We start from the raw sequence: 11,580 nt of genomic DNA, 5'->3' as shown, positions 1-11,580 counted from the left end.
CTCTGGACTTTCACTAGTATTTTATCTCCACGCTGACCCCAATCACTTCAGCTATGCACTTGACATCCCGAAAAAGGGTCCAGCTGTACTTGTTTCAGTGCCGTGCTGCCAAACTTAATTCAAAAGCATTTGTAAAACATTAGAGGTTTGCAGCTGACAAGCAAATATCCTATTCTTATCTTTTTTCTACAATACTGAAGGCATTTAATTTTAAAACAATAAATATTGTAACAGTGAGTGAGTAGATTTAGAAAGTGCCATTCTTTTCAGCCTCCCCCCCCCTCCTTCCCCATTCAGAAATGAGCTGTGATGCAGACAAAAACACTTGTCACTTGAGAAGAAAGGAGTACTTGTGTCCTCCTAGGAAAGGCTAGCTAATAGACATCCTGGTGAAATAATAAGTAGAGATTAAAAAAATCCTTCCTGGGATTGTGGACAGAGTGATTGGGACATCACAGTATTGTAGGTTGGGGCTTCTCGTCAGTCTCTTAATCCAGCTTTCCTCAGAAGCAAACCCCAAATATCCCTAAAAGATACTTTCTAACAATGTCCAGTGAGACAGATTTGCCTATAACAGCAAGCCGTAGAAAATTTTTCCACATCTTCTATGCTGCAAAATAGCCCATAATGCTTTTTGTATCCTTATTTGACATGAAGAGCAACTATCCCCCCTATATTTGCAGTCTCTTAGTATACCTCTTTTTCAGTCTTCTCTACATTAAATAAATTCAGTCCTCTTAGTATTTCCTCCCTAGTCATGTTTTCTAAACTTCTGTATCACTTTTGCTGGGTTTCTTTGAGTCATCTCAAATTTGCCTATTTGTTTGGATACAGACTGTTTGGAGATGGTGCAGAGAAAACTGGCAAGCTTAAGCTGCTGAGATGGGAACTGTGGTAGGTTTGCCCATTGCTTTTTGAGGAAATAAAAATTTGTCTGCATTTCACTTGGGTGCTGAGACACGATATGCAATAAGCTCAAAGGTCAGAAAATTCAAAGTTGTGGTTTCTGGTGCAAAATGTTTACAGTCATTTTTCTGATTTAAAGAAATTAAGGCTTTAGTCTGACATTGCAGCATTTTGAGCTAGAGATTCTGATCCAGAAAAGTGTGTGCATAGTGCTGAATTTGAGTAGTATCACTAATGTTAGTGCTACCTTATGTATTGCAAATATTATACATTTCGTGGCTCTTATTTAAGCCAAAATGTATTTTCTAGATCCACCTGTATGTCCGTGCTATATTATCATTCATTAGATCATGCTGTTTTTCATATATGCAAACAACAGGCAGTTCTGAAAGTTTAACACTGAAATTCTTGCATTTTTTTTTAAAAGGAAAATTTTAGTCATAAAGGAAAATTGAAATGCGTGTTTAATTTAGAGACTTTTACATGTTGGACAGCATACTGCTGATTACTGCAGACATCAGGAAGGCAATGTTTTCAGAAGAATCAGTGGCTTCTCACTATTTCTGCACTATTTAGCTACCATTAAATTAACCAGGAGGGACTTAACATTAGTCAGCTGTGTTATAGTGGGCCTGGGAGAGGAAAAAATAATGTTTCCTTGGAGAACTCTCACCATTAGAGCTTAAGAATTAAGTACTTTCTGTTGGTAGTGAGGGAAATAGCTGCAGAAATTGGGGCAATAGTCTTTACTCTTCTATCTCCTAGCTCAGTATATTATATATAGTACACTGAGAAACACTGTAAATTTCCCTAAATTTTTGGCATCCATCTGTTGGAATGTAGGGAAATAGGACTTGAACATCTGGACTGAGATATGAAAATATGAGAAATCACTCTTTAGCTAAAAACCTCAGTGGAAACCATACACGTATATCTATAAAATCTCTAGCCAATTATTAACAGCTTAGTTACAAAATAACATTAAACCTTTATGAGGATCAAAAGATCTTGTCTCAAACTAATCTCCTAATATCAGACAGCATAAAAGACTTCAGAAACATCAGCCTGTTTAAAACTTGCATAAATTTAAATTTCAGACCCTGTTGTTCTGAAAATAATCCTCCCCTGTGATTAAAAAATAAATGAGAAAGGTTCATGACTGCTGTGCACAGAAAGAAGTCCACAGTATCTCGGCACACAGCTTTCGGCACAGAACATCTGAGAGACACGAAATGCATCCCACATGTAAGGTGAAGGCCTCAAACAGCATGTGATTAATTCACCAGAGTGCTGTTGTGGTGCCTTCCACAAGCTGGAATATCTCCATGTTCCACAGATGGCTATTATGGGCACCATTCCTATGGCAGGGAGATAAACATTAGTGCCATCTTTTTTTGCGCACCTTGAGTTTTTACATTAACCTTTCCTGTGGCTCATTGCCTTGTGATTCACTGCTTGCAGAGAAGGCTTTGTCAAGACCACACGCCTCTTCCAGGCAACAATATCTGCAGAAAGCTAGCATTTCGAAAGTGGCTGTGGCACCGGTGCCCTGTGGATATAATTACATACCCATATAGTTAGGCAGCATGGTTCAACCAAGCTTCCATCGATTTCATAACACAAGAAGCAAAATACCTAGCATTTCCTATATAAATACCCGTGTGAAGAGGTCCATCTTAAGTAGTCCTTCCACAGGTAAAGCACATTAGAAAAGCACAGGCAGCTGTCTTAGGGGCACTGCTGCAGGGCGGTCCTGGAAGCACTGAGGGATTGAGATCTTTGGATGTGCTCCCTGCTGTGACCATTGGAACAGTGCTAGCTGCTGCAGGAAGACTAGGGCACAGCCACGTTTCTGCCCACCCTTCCTCCCCCAACATTCTCTTTTTGCAGGTGGGTCTTAAGATCCAAGAAGTCATCAAGGTATAACAATGTGTAATCCTTTGCTTTATAGAGCATGGAGTCCTGGTCATCCACTGGAATGAAAGGGCTAGGAAGCAGGATTTTATAGCATTTTCCCTATACCCTCTCACCAAGAAGAGCTGCACAAGGACTAGACAGTTTAACATTATGAAATTCCTCAAGGGAGAGCATATGAAAGGCTAAATATTCATTTTCCACACCAACTTTCTGGAGCTAAAATTCAGATTCATAAATTATATATCCTTATCATCAGCACAGGTCCTCTAGAAGCTTCCTAGGAGTGCACTGGGTCTTGGACAGAGAACATCAGAGGTGACAGTCAATGATCCCCCAAAGCCTGAGTGTGAGATGCTGACTTTACTTTCTAGAAATATTCTTTTAACTTCTAACAACAAAGTAGTTTCCTAAATACAGCCTACTCATTTAACTTGCTTTAAAAAAAAAAAAAAAAGCCCTGATAATCAGCAGTTTTTCTTTCCCTATAGTCCCATCACTATATTTTTAGTCTGCAAAGCCAAGAAATTGATTTTTTTTTTTTTCTACTGATACTTATTGTCTTTTATGGCTGCAGAAGATTTTAGACCAGGAATATGAAGCTTACAGATGGCTCAAATCTGGCTTGTGGGATAGAGTGGGAATCTGTTATAATGATCCATTTGGACATACTCCCATTTTTTGATCACTGAATTTGAATCTATTAATCTTCTAGACATTTCCAGCATGCCCATCACCAAGAAATAAAGCTGAGGAACTGCACAGCTATTTGTCTATAAGGATTCGTGCCCCTGTTCTTCTTGCCTGAACTGCTGTTACATATCTCGCTTACAAAGTACTTTTTTCCTCAAAGGAATACCACGTGTTGACCATAAAACAATATATTTCCTCTCATGTGTGTACAAGAGCAAAATCCCCATTCTGGAAAGGACAGGCCATATTTTCCAATCATTCTGGTGCCAAAGCAGATCAATCATTTTCTAATTAACTCTAATTGGCTTTATCAAATGCTATTGAATTATTTACCTGGAGGTGACAGGTGCTTAAAAGTACCAAATATTTTCTCCATACTTTGTAAATGATAAGTAGTCTATTTGATTAAAATTAATCACCCACCACTTGTCACTTATAATCAAAAGTCTCACTGCCCTAAACACATGCAAACCACATTTTGTTTTGCCTGTTTCTCAGTGATTGTAAGGTTTGTGTAGTAGATTCCTCAGTAGGTACAACAACGAAAAAAAAAGGCAGGGGGTAGAGGGGGGGGAACTCAGGACAGCCTTGGAGAAGACACTAGCCTGTCTTGAAAGACATGGGCTCAGACTTCTGCTCAACATGATACATAGCTCAGGGCACGTCACTGCTGGCTGGATCCAGCTGGGCAGCTAAAAATCTTTAGGTGTCTGAACCCACAGCTCCCCACATGTATGGCAGGCACTGTGATACCCAGTGACAGATAGACACAAAGGCATGATGCTACCTCACCTCTCTCAATGTAAAGCAGCGCCTTGGAGCTCATCTCAAAGTGGATTTTCTTTTACGTTCAGGGCCTTAAGAAATTGGAGGTATTTATCCTCCCAGCTACCATCTGCTCCTGGAAGGTATCATACAGGAACAGGAGAGCAATTCATGTTTAATTTGTGGCTCCGGGCACTTCCTGACTAGAACCAGCACAGTACAAAAATGCAATGGGCAATCAGCTTAATTTCTAGCAAGAAAACTAGGCAAGCTAGAAGAAGGCTCAAACACCAAAAGCAGCTAATGCAGGCGTGCGGCAGCCACAGAAGGTGTGCTGTTCAAGTATTTTCTATCTGAAATGTCTTTAAATCATACTGCTGCATACCTACACAGACTCTGCAGAGGAGAGACAGAGATGCAGGCTGAAGTGGGCACCGAATTGGAAACTGTTCATGGACTGATTTGAGAGGAACTTTATCCATGAGGACAGTTTAGAGAAAATGTGTTATTAAAGTGCTTTATTTCCATTTAGAGATTCACACAGGCATACACAGACAGTAGGTGGTGACAGCTGCTACCAGAACCATTTGTTATCTTACTTCTGTTCAGCTTTTGACAGTGTAAAATGAATATAAATGCTGAAAAGCTTTACAGAGGTGAACCAAACAATAAAAAGTAGAGGGGGAATGAATTCTAGTTAGGTTACTTTAGGGAAGAGCTTTATTTCTGTTTATACCTGAGGCATGGATATGTGCTGCGTTTCTAATGCTGACAATACTGTTGAGACTAGTCTGGGTGGAGTTTACTAAATCAGCACCATCCTGAGGTCGGAAGAGAGGAGAGAGTGGGCCTTGCAGCTAACTTTAATGTCATATCCAGAAATGGCATGGAAATAAGGTTTCAGCAAATTATTGCTTTCTCCATAATAATCTTGTCCATCAAAATGGAGTGAACCTTTCACATACTTTGCCTTAATAAAAGTGCAAGTGAATATCTCTGTGTTTGGACTTAGCAGTAGCAAATCTCTTGGCATCAAAGGGATTAAATTAGTTGGCCTGGAATTATATTGCTTTTTCCAAGCAATCATGACAGCTCTCAAAATCTTGCTACAATATAGTCACATCACACCAGCTGACAGTTGCCTCCAAAAAAACATTCATTTTGGCCAGCTCCTCCTGCGAGCACTACCAACAGACTGATGCTCCTGCTTCAAAGTCCAATAGGCAGTTTGAATTACAATCCTATCCAGAAAAGGTACTGGTATTGGTTTTGACTTTGGACTGATTGTTTGGTTTTCACATGGAGTATTTACACCATCCTCGGTTTGATCCTGGATGGAGTCACAGTAAAGGACTGACAATTTTTGTATTACAAAGGTAATCTATAAAGAAGATTTCAGTATGCTGTACAGATATGAAGTTCCTCAGAAACTATAGTAGTATATTGATTCCACTATATATGTTTCATTAGAGAGCTTTGGGGTTGGTTGGTGGGGTTTTTTTGCTTCTGTAAGTACTCCTCCCACCCTGGCAGTACTGATAACAGGAACACTCCGTAAAATAAGGATTGGTAATGAGAGGCACAGATTTAACACGCAGCACAGATTAAACTGAAGTCAAATTGATATTTTCCTAAAACCTTTGTTCCTGATTTAATGCTTCCAAAGCATTCCAAAACAATATGAGAAAGACCCCTAAGTCTGCACTGGGGGAAGGTAAAGCCTTTATCTGAAGTTGGGCCAAGAAATAGGAATGACTTAGGCTTACGAGTGCTGCAGGAAACATCATTAGCTTCTGTGGGAGGGAAAAGATTCACGTCAAGTTTATTTTTATAAAGCATCATCCACCTCAAAATGAGCACAAACTAAAATGCTATATCCTCTGTATTTGGTGTGCACTTGAACTTTCACTTTTGCAGAGAGCTCGTCTCCAAAAAAAAAGGCAAAACAGTGACAGATATGCAAAATCTGTAAGCCTCTGGGGAGGATAAAATTTAGTTTTTAATTTAGGCTAACAATCTGCCCCACCTGGTCACCAAACCCCTTCCAAGTACCTCTGGTTCCTGCAAAAAAAGGCTGGTTGTAGCTGAAGGAATTTTAAACTAGACATAGACGAGGCTTAAGACAGACCCAACGGCAATGTGAGGAGAGCAGGCTGGATGCCACACCAGACCACATGGTGAGGGCAAGCAGTCTATAAGCTTATCTGGTAAAGTCAAAAACTCACCAGATCCATGCCTTTCTAGCAAACAGTGGTTTTCCGAACAGAAATAGGGATCATATCTCATAAATTCATATATCTGAGGTATATTTAGCTCTCGGCCAGTACTGTGTATGCAGTAATATGCCCAAGACAGCAAATGTGCCCTGCACACACATTACTATTACAGAATTCAGTGCTAACTCTGCACAGAGCAGCTATATGCCAAAAAAATCATACGTACACATTATTTGAATTATCCATTGCAGAGCACATCGCAGGAAGCCTCATAAATTTAGTTCTTACCTGACATCTGCGTTCATATTTAGTGGTGAATTATATATTTTCAATATGTTTTCTAGCAAGTTATTTACACAAATCTCATTAACAATAAAGACAGAGGTTTTATATACAATTCCTGCTCTGCTGACTGAAATTGCATACCAAGATGTCAGTATGACTTTGAAGAGAAGCTGAAAAGTTATGCTGCATGAAGTCATATCATCGAGATAAAAATCCTCTCTTTTTATTCTTCATACTGACTTTTTTTTTCCCCTTCCCACTGAGACAAAAGAGCCATTAACTGCTTCTTTGTTATGCTGGTTTCCTGCAGTATTTTTGCTAGTGCCTAATCATTATAAGGACTAGATTACAGTGCAATATATAAAAAGCAGTTTGTTTTCAGCCCTGTAAGAGGCTCGCTATCAGGTTTTGAAAGTTATTTTCAGACGTAGCCTTCCTTAGCAGACATTTTCTGGGATGCAGTTAGTGTTCAACCTGCCAGGTGCCTGATGTGCAATGCAGTGACATTACCAGGCTGATTACTTGGATGGCTCTGAAGTGAAGGCATCTGGTTAGGACTGTTGGCTAGTCAGAACAAAAGGCACTAATTAAATATTTCTTGCCTTTTCAGGTTTGTTCCTCTGATTAGCCACTCTAAAAATCACTCCAGGGAAAACCACAAAGTTATCTTTAAAACAGACATTCCTCTGCTAACAACAACAAGTGCCAAAACAAAACAAAAAGAGAGAGAGAGAAAGCAAAGCAATCGGCTCCAGCAGGGTAGCAGGTTATTGCTATATTCAGACTAACTCTTACCCCTTTCAGGCTGTTAGAGGAAAGCACAAGTGATCTCGTGGAAGTTTCCAAAAGATCTCATTGCCACATGCCATTTCACCAAATTTACTTGTTTTCCCAATCTAAATTTGCTATCAAATACGTATATATATACACACACGTAGATGGATATCTATTAGGCATCACCTTCTTTAAATTCACTTTCCTGAATTTAACGCATACCAAACCTATACTGGTGACCAGTAAACTGTTACCATTGCCAGATTCTTGCATCTGACCCTTTCACCTTGTTTTCAGTGACAACATCTCTGATGTTTCAGATCACCAGAGCTCTAATTTTATTCTTCCAAATTACACACATGCTAACTAGGAAGCTATCTTAATGATCAGCATTTCCTCTGGTCTTTTACCAAAACCGTGGTGGGTCTGGGAGGTTCTTTTCCTCTCTTTCTTATAAGCTAATGCCTGGGAGGTCCTATTCATAAAATTGCTTTGCATGCTACTGCCAAAATTAAAGCCTTAATACCACAACAAGATCTATGCTAAGTTCACAGTGTCACAGACTTGTTCTGTGACCTTTGACAAAGTACTTTATCACAAGCATTTATACGACTGTGGTTGCAGCAATATATTTATAGGGTTCTACACGTTGCAAGAGAAACCTCCCTTATCAGTGGAAGTATAACATAATCAGTGTCAGTTCACCACTAACACAAAAATTGCAGGTAATGCTTTTGTTCCTTACATTTCCTTTACGTGCTTGGTAACTCTTTGAATGAGATAACTCAGCAGTGTTCTAAGGATGCACGTACACAAAACCTGCACGATGGCCTCCAGTTGCAACAAGGGCCCCTGTGAAAATATAAATATCCTTTGGCAGGATTTTCTTAAATAAATATTATCTCTGAGAAAAAAAATCATATGTATGACAAAAGTACTCTCAGGTAGACTAGGTCTGAAAGTAAAAAATACTGTTAGATTTGCTAGCTATAGTAAGGGACATAAAATGGTACATTGCAGGTTTTTAACCCCAGATTGGCTGTAAAGCTTCAAATGTTTAAGTTGTTTGCTTCAGTTTCATAGCCTCTATAACCTTTAAGATATTGACAATATTTCTGCAGACCAAAAGGTCACCGAAGTCTTAGATAAGGTGTACCCCCAAATTTCCCAGTTTGGAATTAAAGTAAAATTCTGTAACGTAGCTCTGGGAAAGGAAACCCTCAATGATACAAAACGTAACTGCCTCAGCCCACATCCATATTTGAATGTTGTTGTGACAAGACCATCAGGTATGCAGAGGAGTGAGATGGAGCTGTGCTTACCTTTTACTTAAAGCACTCCAAAAACACCAACAGCTCTTTTGACCTTCAAAGGTAGTGTTATTGGACTGCAGACTACAGAAAGATAAAGATAACTCAGTTCTGCAGGTGAAACATGAAAATTGCAAACAAATCTCCTCCCTGCTTATTATGTCTTTGTATGGCACAGCCTTTCTTCCTCCCTTGCTCTCAGTCCAGCAGGGCTTCCCAAAGTTACAACAATCTGTAGCTACAGAAACTCCTTTGGATCCCTAGGAAATTCTCCTTTTTCTGTTCCCCTTTGAAACTCAGATGTGAGTCTTTCTGTAACTCTTCTCCACATCCCCACCTGTGCTGTAAAATCCCAGCTTGCTTTCTCCTTCCTGCCTAACAACTCCCCCGGGGAACTTTCCCAGATGATGTTTCTCAGGTGCTTTCTGGCACTGTCTTCACCTCACCCCCCAGAAATGCTCAGACTCAGTATTCAGTGGCAGACAGAGCAACGCAAGCCCTTCTCCTGCTGCATAGCCAAATCCTTTTATTGGAAAGGCCAGCAAAATACACAAAAGAGTATTGAAACACACCCACAAAAGGTTATCATCATCACAGCTTGGGAAACAACGATGTGCTTTTCAGGCTGTGCTGACATGGTTCACCCAATAGAAACCTTTCCTGGTGGTGTCCATATTGCTACCAAAAAAGTCCCTTACACCAGTGAGTACCTTTAATTATGCATCTCACTAATACGAGACATTAGGGCTTATTTTGTATATTCATCGCCATTTCTGTAAACTTAAGTTGAATCTTATTTTCGGTGCATGTTGCTGCTGTTTGTACGGAACTGGTATGGAGGGGTCTATCTCAAAGGAATTGATCCACTGCAGAAACACTGCACAAAAATCAGGCAAGAGTTTGAATACAAGAATTGTACAGCCTAGATGGTCTGAAACACAGGCACATTCCTTTAAAATATTACTCTGATTTTGTGAGATTAAAGATAGTGTTATTTGTTTCTTTGAACTCTCACTCCAAGATGTCTTAGAGAAGACCTGGCAGAATCCAATCTTCACTGCATTTCAACGTGTTTTCTGAATCCTTATCTGTTCAAATATGGTTTACAGAGACTCATGTCCTGGTTTTTGTCAAAGATAACTGATGGGTTACACAGGTCTAAACATAACTCCACATCAGCAGTAAGACTCGAGGAAACTCTGAATTGCAGCACTTTATACTGAAGGGATGCCTCTAAGATTCTTTTCTTCTCACAATCATTCAGGAAGTTGAAAGTCCAGGGAGTGGCCTCAGATCTCTCTTCCTATAAATTTAACAGAGGTCACAGCATGGCCAATTCAGCTGAAAAGTGTTATTACAGAAAAACTTGATGATACTTTTATGTTCACTGATGTGAACATAATTCTCTGGGTCTTTTAGCTACATATAGCATGTCTTATCCATAGAGACACTTCAGCAGATATATACGGTACCATGAGCAAAGTTAAAAGTGATGAATTCTCTGATTTATAACTTGTACTGATAACAGGATGATAGAAATTCCTAAATCTATGTCTGTTATTATATACACCATGTAGCTTTGCTCAGCAGAGAAAGGATGTGAAAGAAAAAAAGTGTTTATCACACCTGAACTAGGGGGACACTTCCTTGAATGACTCTTCTTGTCTGTAAAGAATTGAACTGATCTCTAACCAATGCACAAAAATCTTAAAGATAGGGTTAGCTTTGCAGGTGCTAAGTGCGGATGCAGGTCTATAATCCTTACTTTTAAGTATCACACTCCGGAAGAAAGATGCATATATAGAAGAGCTTTTTTCTTGACAGATTTAATCTTCTAAAGAGATCTCAAACTGCTGAGTTGACATTGCATCTCCTAAAGATCAACCACCGGATTTTAACCACGTAGGCACAAGAAACTAATTAACATAACTAAACCCATTAGCGATAAGGAGCTAGACAACAGTCCAGATCCTCCTCCCTCCATTTCAAAGTTTTGGCAACTGGCAAAACTGGACTCAAGTGAGAGTCCCTGGGTTATAGCCCATTTAAAGCAGAGGCTGCTTTCATCCACGTGAGGCTGCAGTTGCAGATCAGTGACTTAAGGTCCTTGGCACTCATCTCAAGGTGATCCAAGAGTTTAAGCACACAGCCTAGATAAATATTAATTTGTTAATCTTCATTGGAAATCTACTTTTAAAGCTGATTCGCAGTGAAGTAACGTAGTCAGATGAAATCACTGCACACTAAACAATCCTGTTAGGGATGTTTATCCAAGCAAAGGACATTCAATTGCATTTTCATTAGTAGCACCATACAGTTATTGTCCTTAAAGACAAGGCTCTTAGACTTAATCTATTTGTTACAGTTGAATTTTCTTAAGAACTAAAAGCCAATTTTTACTGCTCTTGGGCATTACAAAATGAGGTTGCCTGTAGATTAATAAAACAAAGATTTGAGGACTGGAGGTGGTCCTGCCCAGTATCACAGATCAGCCAGTGCTGAGGACTCTTTGAAACTTTAAGGAGTTGTGGGTTATATAATTCTAATGATGCACATTATTAAACAGAACATTATTTAATGAGAAAGTCACTGGCTGCGATGAACAGCAGGCAGCTCATCTATCCAGAAAAAGAGTACTTTTTTAAAAAAAACAGAAAATATGATCTTTCTGCTAAATTCTATACAGCTCAAGAAGATGGGAAAGAGGGTTGATCTCA

At 39.4% G+C, this 11,580-nt stretch overlaps 1 protein-coding gene across 1 annotated transcript in view; it reads left to right on the top strand.

Moving 5' to 3' along the window:
• Positions 1–11,580, top strand: part of SPATA16 (spermatogenesis associated 16) — a 91,081-nt gene that overhangs the window by 15,274 nt on the left and 64,227 nt on the right. The gene's annotated exons all lie outside the window — the stretch shown is intronic.

Source organism: Falco punctatus (genome assembly GCF_963210335.1).
Source record: "Falco punctatus genome assembly, chromosome: 13".
NCBI classification, from domain to species: domain Eukaryota; kingdom Metazoa; phylum Chordata; class Aves; order Falconiformes; family Falconidae; genus Falco; species Falco punctatus.
The sequence above is the reverse complement of the archived record's forward strand: the minus strand, read 5'-3'. Positions and strand labels throughout refer to the sequence as shown.